General features: G+C 53.9%; 1 long non-coding RNA gene across 2 annotated transcripts in view; it reads right to left on the bottom strand.

The window, feature by feature from the left end:
• Positions 1 to 4,457, bottom strand: part of LOC118452721 — a 4,921-nt gene extending 464 nt beyond the window's left edge. Inside the window, exons 1-2 of one of the 2 annotated variants that reach the window (XR_004842531.1) lie at positions 4,357 to 4,457; positions 2,945 to 3,099 (exon numbers count right to left, since the gene is read on the bottom strand). This is a non-coding gene — a long non-coding RNA (uncharacterized LOC118452721). Of the gene's footprint in view, positions 1 to 2,944; positions 3,100 to 3,260; positions 3,338 to 4,356 lie in introns of those variants that run through there. The other variant, XR_004842532.1, reaches the window with a different exon arrangement.
• Positions 4,458 to 6,949: the final 2,492 nt, after the last annotated feature.

The following is a 6,949-nucleotide window of genomic DNA, read 5'->3' on the forward strand; positions in this document are numbered from 1 at the left end:
AGCCATCCCAGCTCTGGGGAAGATGCCACCACTGACAAGGATCTCTGAACCACAGCTCCCAGCCCAGCTGAGTCCTGCCCAGATGCCACTGCCCCATAGGTGACAGGATGGGGGGGCACCGCATGCTGGAAACGTGCACCCCTGCTCCATCCTGAAGGGCACCGAATACCAGGCGATCCTGCTCACACGGGACGCAGCTCAGTAAAGCGACCTCGCACTCAGTACAGTCGCAGTCCATCAGAAGTCACTGTTTCAATGCTGAGTTTTACAATACTTGATGTGCAAATTAATGGCCCAGGCAAAGGACAACAGGGCCCTTGGCTCACAAAATTATAGCAAATTTCTATCCGTCCAAGCTGGGGAAAACCTGATGCCAGTCCCCAGAGTGCTGAAAAAGCCCAGGGACTCCCAAGGCTGGCTGCATGAGAGCTCCCTGAATTCCATGGGTTTTTAAGCAGCCCTTGGGGTTGTTTTGAGCGCCTGTTGAGAACCCTGCAAGCAGCTCCTGAGCATAAGCTCTGCTCTCTCCTGCAGACCTGGCACACGTGTAGTAGGCTCTGATTTACTCCCTGGGCTCAGCCACCCCAGAGGGAGCAGATTTATCAGGCAGGACTGGGAATAAAGATAACAGCATTGGTGATGATTCCTTATGCCAAATTGCTCACCACACACTGGGAGGTGGCATCCAGCACAAGATACCTACAAGGTTTTATAGAATAAATACAACCTGCTTCAATTTATACAAGCCATCTCTGCGGAAACATTAAAAACCTAACAGTATGGCACTAACAGGGGGGAAACAGGAGGAGCCAGGATATCCGAATTGCCTTGCCAAGGAGGATGCAGCCTGCTGGAGGCACTGCATATGGAATGCACGAAGGCAGCACAGGCACCCTCGCCCACCGGCGGGTCCCTCGCCCACCGGATGTAGCAGCTTCAGCATGACGACATTGTGTTGCTGGAATGTGTCCAGAGAAGCTGGGGAGGGGTCTGGAGCCCAAGGCTGATGGGGAGCAGTTGAGGGACCAGGGGGTGTTCAGCCTGGAGAAGAAGAGGCTGAGGGGAGTCCTTATCACTCCCTACGACTGCTTGAGAGGAGGGGGAAGCTGGGTGTGTGTATGTGTCAGGCTCTGCTCCCAGGGAATGGGCAATGGGACAAGGGGAAATGGCCTCAAGTTGTGCCAGGGCAGGTTTAGATTGGACATTAGGAAAATTTTTTTCAATTAAAGGGTTGTCAAGCACTGGAAGGGGCTGCCCAGGGAAGTGGTAGAGTCCCCATCCCTGGGGGTATTTAGAAGCTGGGCAGATGAGGTGCTTAGGGCCAGGGTTTAGTGGTGGATGGCAGGGTTAGGGTAACGGTTGGGCTTGATGATCTTAAGGGGCTTTTCCAACCCAGACAATTCTATGATTCTGCAAAGCCGGTACAATGTGCTTTATCTGCTCAAGGCTTGCCATCCCCAATCCTTCGACAGCAGCACCGAGAAGTAAGATGCTCAGAGGCAGAGATGATTTCTAAATCTGCTTGGGTGGTTGCAAGCTATTTCAAGTTGGGCTGCCTTTGGCAGTGTTTTCAGGGCCGGGGGGGGAAGCTTTCTTGTGGTTTTTCCTTCAGCTGACCGTTTCCCCAGCCCTCCTTTTCTGTACGCCCCAAGGAAAAGGCAACGAAAATCTTTAAGGAAAATAATTTCCAAAGCTCAGAGATTAAGAGGTCCTATTAGACTAATTTTTAGGAGAGCATGGGATGCAGGGAAAAGAAAGCTTAAGCTAGACAAACTATAGTGGAAAAATGGATCTATTAAAGCAGTGGATGCTATCAGGGAAGTGAGCGATTTCCTGCAAACCAGCATAGCCAGGCGCATTTCTGCTAAAGCAGATCCATCTTGACTTCTCCGCAGCTTCCCCCTCTACCTGCCCGGCTCCTGGCAGCCCTGCTCGACAGCTCTAATGGTGCCATTCACTTTATTGACCTATTAGCTGCCACCTGCTCGGGACGAAGCCACGGCAGATTTGCCATTGTGTAAGCAGCAGCAGCAAACATAAAACCCTAAATAAATTTTCTGAGGCCGGGGAGCGGTATAATTAATCACAGGGTCTTTCACAAGACGGCAGCAGCAGTGAGGAGGCAGGCGGGGGAACACAGAAGGCAAGGCTGCGGGATGGGAGACGTCAGGGCCCCCTTCTGCTGCCTGTCCCTGCCCTGCCCTGCCCGAGGTGACACAGGAGCCGAGGATCACGGGGCAAAGCAGCGTCTGGAGTCAAATTTGAATTGAGGTCAAATTCCATTTCACCACCCACCCATTTCATGCCCCCAACCAAGCGACCATCTCCCCAGCATGCTTCATCCTTGATCAGCAGATAAGTAGCACTCACTGCCAGCATTTGCAGAGGTGTAAAGTTAAGCCTGCTCCAAGCCCACTCCCTGCCACACTGAACTTGCATCTTCCCTTTCCCACATTACCCCCAAATCTGGCCAGACCTGCTGGCACAGAGCAAGAGCAGAGAGAGAGACGTCAAAGGAAGAAACAGAAGGAAAAGCTTTAAACAGCCCTAACAAGTTCCCTCCAGCTCCTCACCCGGCAAAGGCACAGATCTCAGTCCTCCCTCCCTCCTTCATCTCCCAGCCATCGCATCTCTTCGCTCCCCTCCGAATGCTCTCCCATGGGATTCTGGTTCCTGCTGCCTGCCCCACGGCTGAATCACTGCCTGAAGGCACACGAAGTCTGCTGACTGCTCAGGGCAAAAATAGGAGGCCCCAAGTTCTGCTGAGTTTAGGAGAGAGCACATCCCCATGCCAGCGTGCCCTGCTGCCTGGCAGCAAGCCTCTCCCTCGACAGCCTGCCCCCCGTTCATCAGCAGAAGCAACTGGAATAGCTTAGCAAGAGAAACCTCACACTGTTCCCGCTTCAGGAAGTTGTTGAGGACGCTTGGGGTCACTTGGACTCACCAGGACGCCAGAAATGGCAAATTGGGAGCCAGCAGGACTTCTCCAGAGGGAGCTGACAGATGCCTTGGCCGAGGTCTCTGCTCCTCCTGTCTTGCGTCCTCCCTAATCCAACACCTCGAAGGCGTCCTGCTCCTCCAGAGGGGCACTGCCCTCGTCTGTAGGGACAGAGACAAGAGAAGAGTTTTTGTTTCCTGCCATTGATCAGCAGCTGCATGAGACTATAAAGCACAAGCCCCAAGGGCTATGGTAGGATTGAAGTGTCAGCGTTCACCCTGAGATCACACCACCCGAGACATGCCTCTTCTTCCTCCCTTACTTCAGCCCCGCTCCCTGCTCTCCCCGGATGGCTGCCATCCCTCCTGCTCTGTGTAGCTCCTGTCCCTCTGGGCAACACCAAAGCCCTCCTCAGAAAGGAAAAAAAATATATATTTTTTGAGCCATATATACATATATATATGAGCCATGCTTTTAATATTTCATCTTTCTTTTTCTGCCAGAAGAAAGTAAATTCCTTACGCCAACTGGGCTGCAGCCTCACCACCACATCTCTGCCTCAGACAGCCCTGGCTGCCAGCCCCTCCAGGCAGATGGCGAATGCAGGGCTCAGATCCCCTCTGCACAACCCCTTCTTTCTGCTCCTGCCCCCCCCAGCAGCAGCCAGGCGCTGGGGTGGCCACGGGGTCGGTGGCAGAGGGAGGGGACAGGGCACCGAGGGGCTGGGCAGGCTGCCCAGGAACTGCAAAATTCAAGACAGATCCAAGATGTTGCAGAGGAGCCCTGCATCCAGCTCCACAGGGCCACCCAGACACCTCAATGGACCTGCTCCAGTGGAAGAACTTGTTTGGGAAAGGTGACAGGTCAGCAGCCACCAGGTTGTCCTGAGTGACATCTGTCAATCACCGCCATCAAGCGCTGTCTCAAAGCCAGCCACCATCCCACCCACACACAAACTATCCATCAAGCGTTGCCTGTGCCAAGCCGGTTTTTATTTTAAATTTAATGTCTGTAAAGGATTTTGGCTTTAAATTATTCTGCAGACTCACTCAGTTCGGCAGTGCTTCCCCGTCTAGACAGAACAATCTTCTTGTCACCGAAACAGATTTGCCCTGACATCCCCGTGGCACGTGGTGATGCGGTTACTATTTTGGAGAAAGGAAGCGAGCTAAAAAGCTCTTTTTCTTACAGTTTTGTAATGTGATTCCCATCCGTTCGACTTCAAACGCACACCTCAATAAATAGTCCTGCCGCATTGGATTTGATTGCTCTCCCTCTGTTAGGAAGCAGCATGCATGGAGAAAGGGGGAATGGCTCAGCATCCATGGGATCCAACGTGTCCAAGCGCTGCTCACAGCATGCCTGCCCTGCTGGAAAGGAGGGATTCTCTCCTCTCCTGCTGGGGCTTTTAAACCCACTTGCTCCAGCTCCCTCCTCCAGGCTGCAGACTGAGGACTGGAGTTTGGAAATCTCATGGTACCCCTCTGTCTCACCGAGGTCCCTGCTCCCAAATGCAGACCTGCCTGGTCCTCCACGGCGGCGGGACGAGCCTGGGATGGCCGGCAGGGAGATGCAGGAGAGGCATCAGCAGCCTGAAAGAGACATTAAACCACATCAAAGTACGTTTTGCACATCAGCTTCACCCCCAGGTCTCTAAGTCTCTCGCGCACTGGCAATCGCTTCCTTTGTAATTAAGCAAGGACTTCTCCTCCTTGTGAAAAGCCTGCACAGAGGAAAGGTAAATCAGGGCAGGCGTTTGGCAATGCTTTGTGTCTGCTCAGCCCCGCTGCAGCCCGTGGTACCTGGAGAGGGAAAACAGCCTGATCAAACCAAAAACCAGTATTTTTCCCCTTTTGCTCTGCCAGTGACAGATCCTCGATGTCTGCAGTCAGAAGTGACAAATACCAGTTGGGGATCTTGTCACCTCCTCTTCTGATAACACAGCCACCTGCGTTGGACCACAGTCCGACCCGCGGCATGGCAGCAGGAGGTGATCTCCGCTTTGAGCGAGGCATCCCCCACCCGGGCATCGCCCTGTGGAAACGCACGGCCCCCAGAACTGAGCCCAGAGGACACTGGACACACACAGGCAATGACACAGGAACAGAGGGGTCCCCCATTGCAGCAAGTTGAAGGCCAAGGACAGCCCCAAGAATGCTTCTCGAGGTGCCTGTGGCAAGGTGGGGATGGAGAAGAGTCCGAGTGCGCCAAGGGGCACATCTACAGGGTAGCAAAGGGCCGTACTACACAGCTGCTGTCATTCCCCAAATGCTACAGACCTCCAGGAGCTGCCCGGTTCGAAGCAGCACACCTGCATTAACATTTAATCCCAGTGCTAGAGCATCATGCAATAAATCAGCTGCAAATGCTCGACATGGAGAAAGAAATGCTTGTCTCTAAATATTCAAGCAGAAAAATGCCTCTATATATTCAAATAGGGAACATGAAGTCAGGAAGCAAGGACGACTTGCTTTTTGCACAGGCGCCACCATCCAGCAGCATCACGGGAGGAGCTACACAAGGAAGAGAGCTGGCCCAGGCCACCTCTGCACACCAATTTCCCACCTCTCCACATGATTTATGACCTCATGGATTCATCCCCGTTCTGACCTCCACAGAGATATCAACCCACTCACGGGAGCAATCAGAAATCTCCCCACCCTGGGAGCAAGCTGGCTCTGCCCTTTAGGAAAACCCTGCCTGCTTCTGCACCAGAGCCAGGGAAGCCGCTCCTCTGGAGCGGCCACCAGCACGTCCACCACCAAGCCAGGAACCACGGTGCAGCAAATGGCCCAGGGATCCAGAGAGGCAAAGCAGAGTGGTGGCGAGGATTTCACCATCCAAGAGATCAGGCTGTGCAGAATCAGACCAAAGGATGGACCGTACCAAGGATAATAGCACCAGGAAAGTACAGGGAGTCACGTAGGGACAGTGGCCCTATCCCCAGATGCATTGAGACCCTCTCACACAAGATGCTCCACAAGCGCATAACCTGATGCCCGTAGCCAGCTGGAGGATGTCCCACAGCAGCAAGTTCCACCTTGTGCCTCCTCCTTTACCCCACAGTACTATTTTATCAGCTCATTAATTCACTGAGAAGGTTTTGCCCCTGGGCTGGGGGACCAGCAATTGCTCCTGCGATCAAACCAGTATCTCGAGCACGGGCTCTCTGTTGATGGAGGACTGACCCAGCTTTCTGGGAAGGCACCTTCGCTCCTCACCCGCGCAGGCACCAGCCCTGTTGATGCCCAGACACATGACAAATGGAGCTCTGGCTCCAGCGGCGTGCTTACCGTCCTGGGACGGAGAGTGTTAATGCATGGGCTGAACCGGGGGCAGGGAAGTGAAGCCCTGAAAAATGATGCGCGCAACGCCTCATTATCACTTCCTTAATAGCCCTGAAATTGCTATGAGGGCCCCCGTCATTTCTCCTCCCCCTGGGCCATAAGGAGCCATTCCCATCTGTCTCAGCAGAAGGGCCTGGCTTCCTCACCAGAGCTGCTGGCCATCCAAGCGGACAGGGCACCTCCACACTTGGAGCCAGTGTCTCCACACCCGCCGTTCCCAAGAGGAACCGTAGAGGAGCGGCCGCGCTGGCCGGGCTCAGCACATCTGCTCTAAATCAACTGACTCCAGGAGGGGCCACTTGGCATCAGGCATCCAAATTTTACTCCTACAACCTGCTACTGCCCTCCATGGCAGACCATGCCTCAGTTTCCCTGACTGTATGAAAGGGTTGTAACATCTCCCACACACCTCGGTAAAGATCTTGTGCTTCTATTTTTTGTCAGAGCTTTACCTATAGGTTTTGGGGGCAGTTTCAGCCAGTTGAGAGGTGCTGACAGCACCACCAAGAACACCCAACCTCTGGGCTGCAGCCCCACTCAGGTGTATTTTCAAGCCAAAGTCAGAGCATCATCCTGGATGTCCTTATGCTCTCCAGTGGGAGAGGGGTGTGGGCACCGGCCACCCGCCTCCGGCAGTGTCTCCCACACACACCGAACAGCCCCG

Source organism: Egretta garzetta, unplaced genomic scaffold (assembly GCF_000687185.1).
Source record: "Egretta garzetta isolate BGI_Z169 unplaced genomic scaffold, ASM68718v1 scaffold7, whole genome shotgun sequence".
Lineage (NCBI taxonomy): Eukaryota > Metazoa > Chordata > Aves > Pelecaniformes > Ardeidae > Egretta > Egretta garzetta.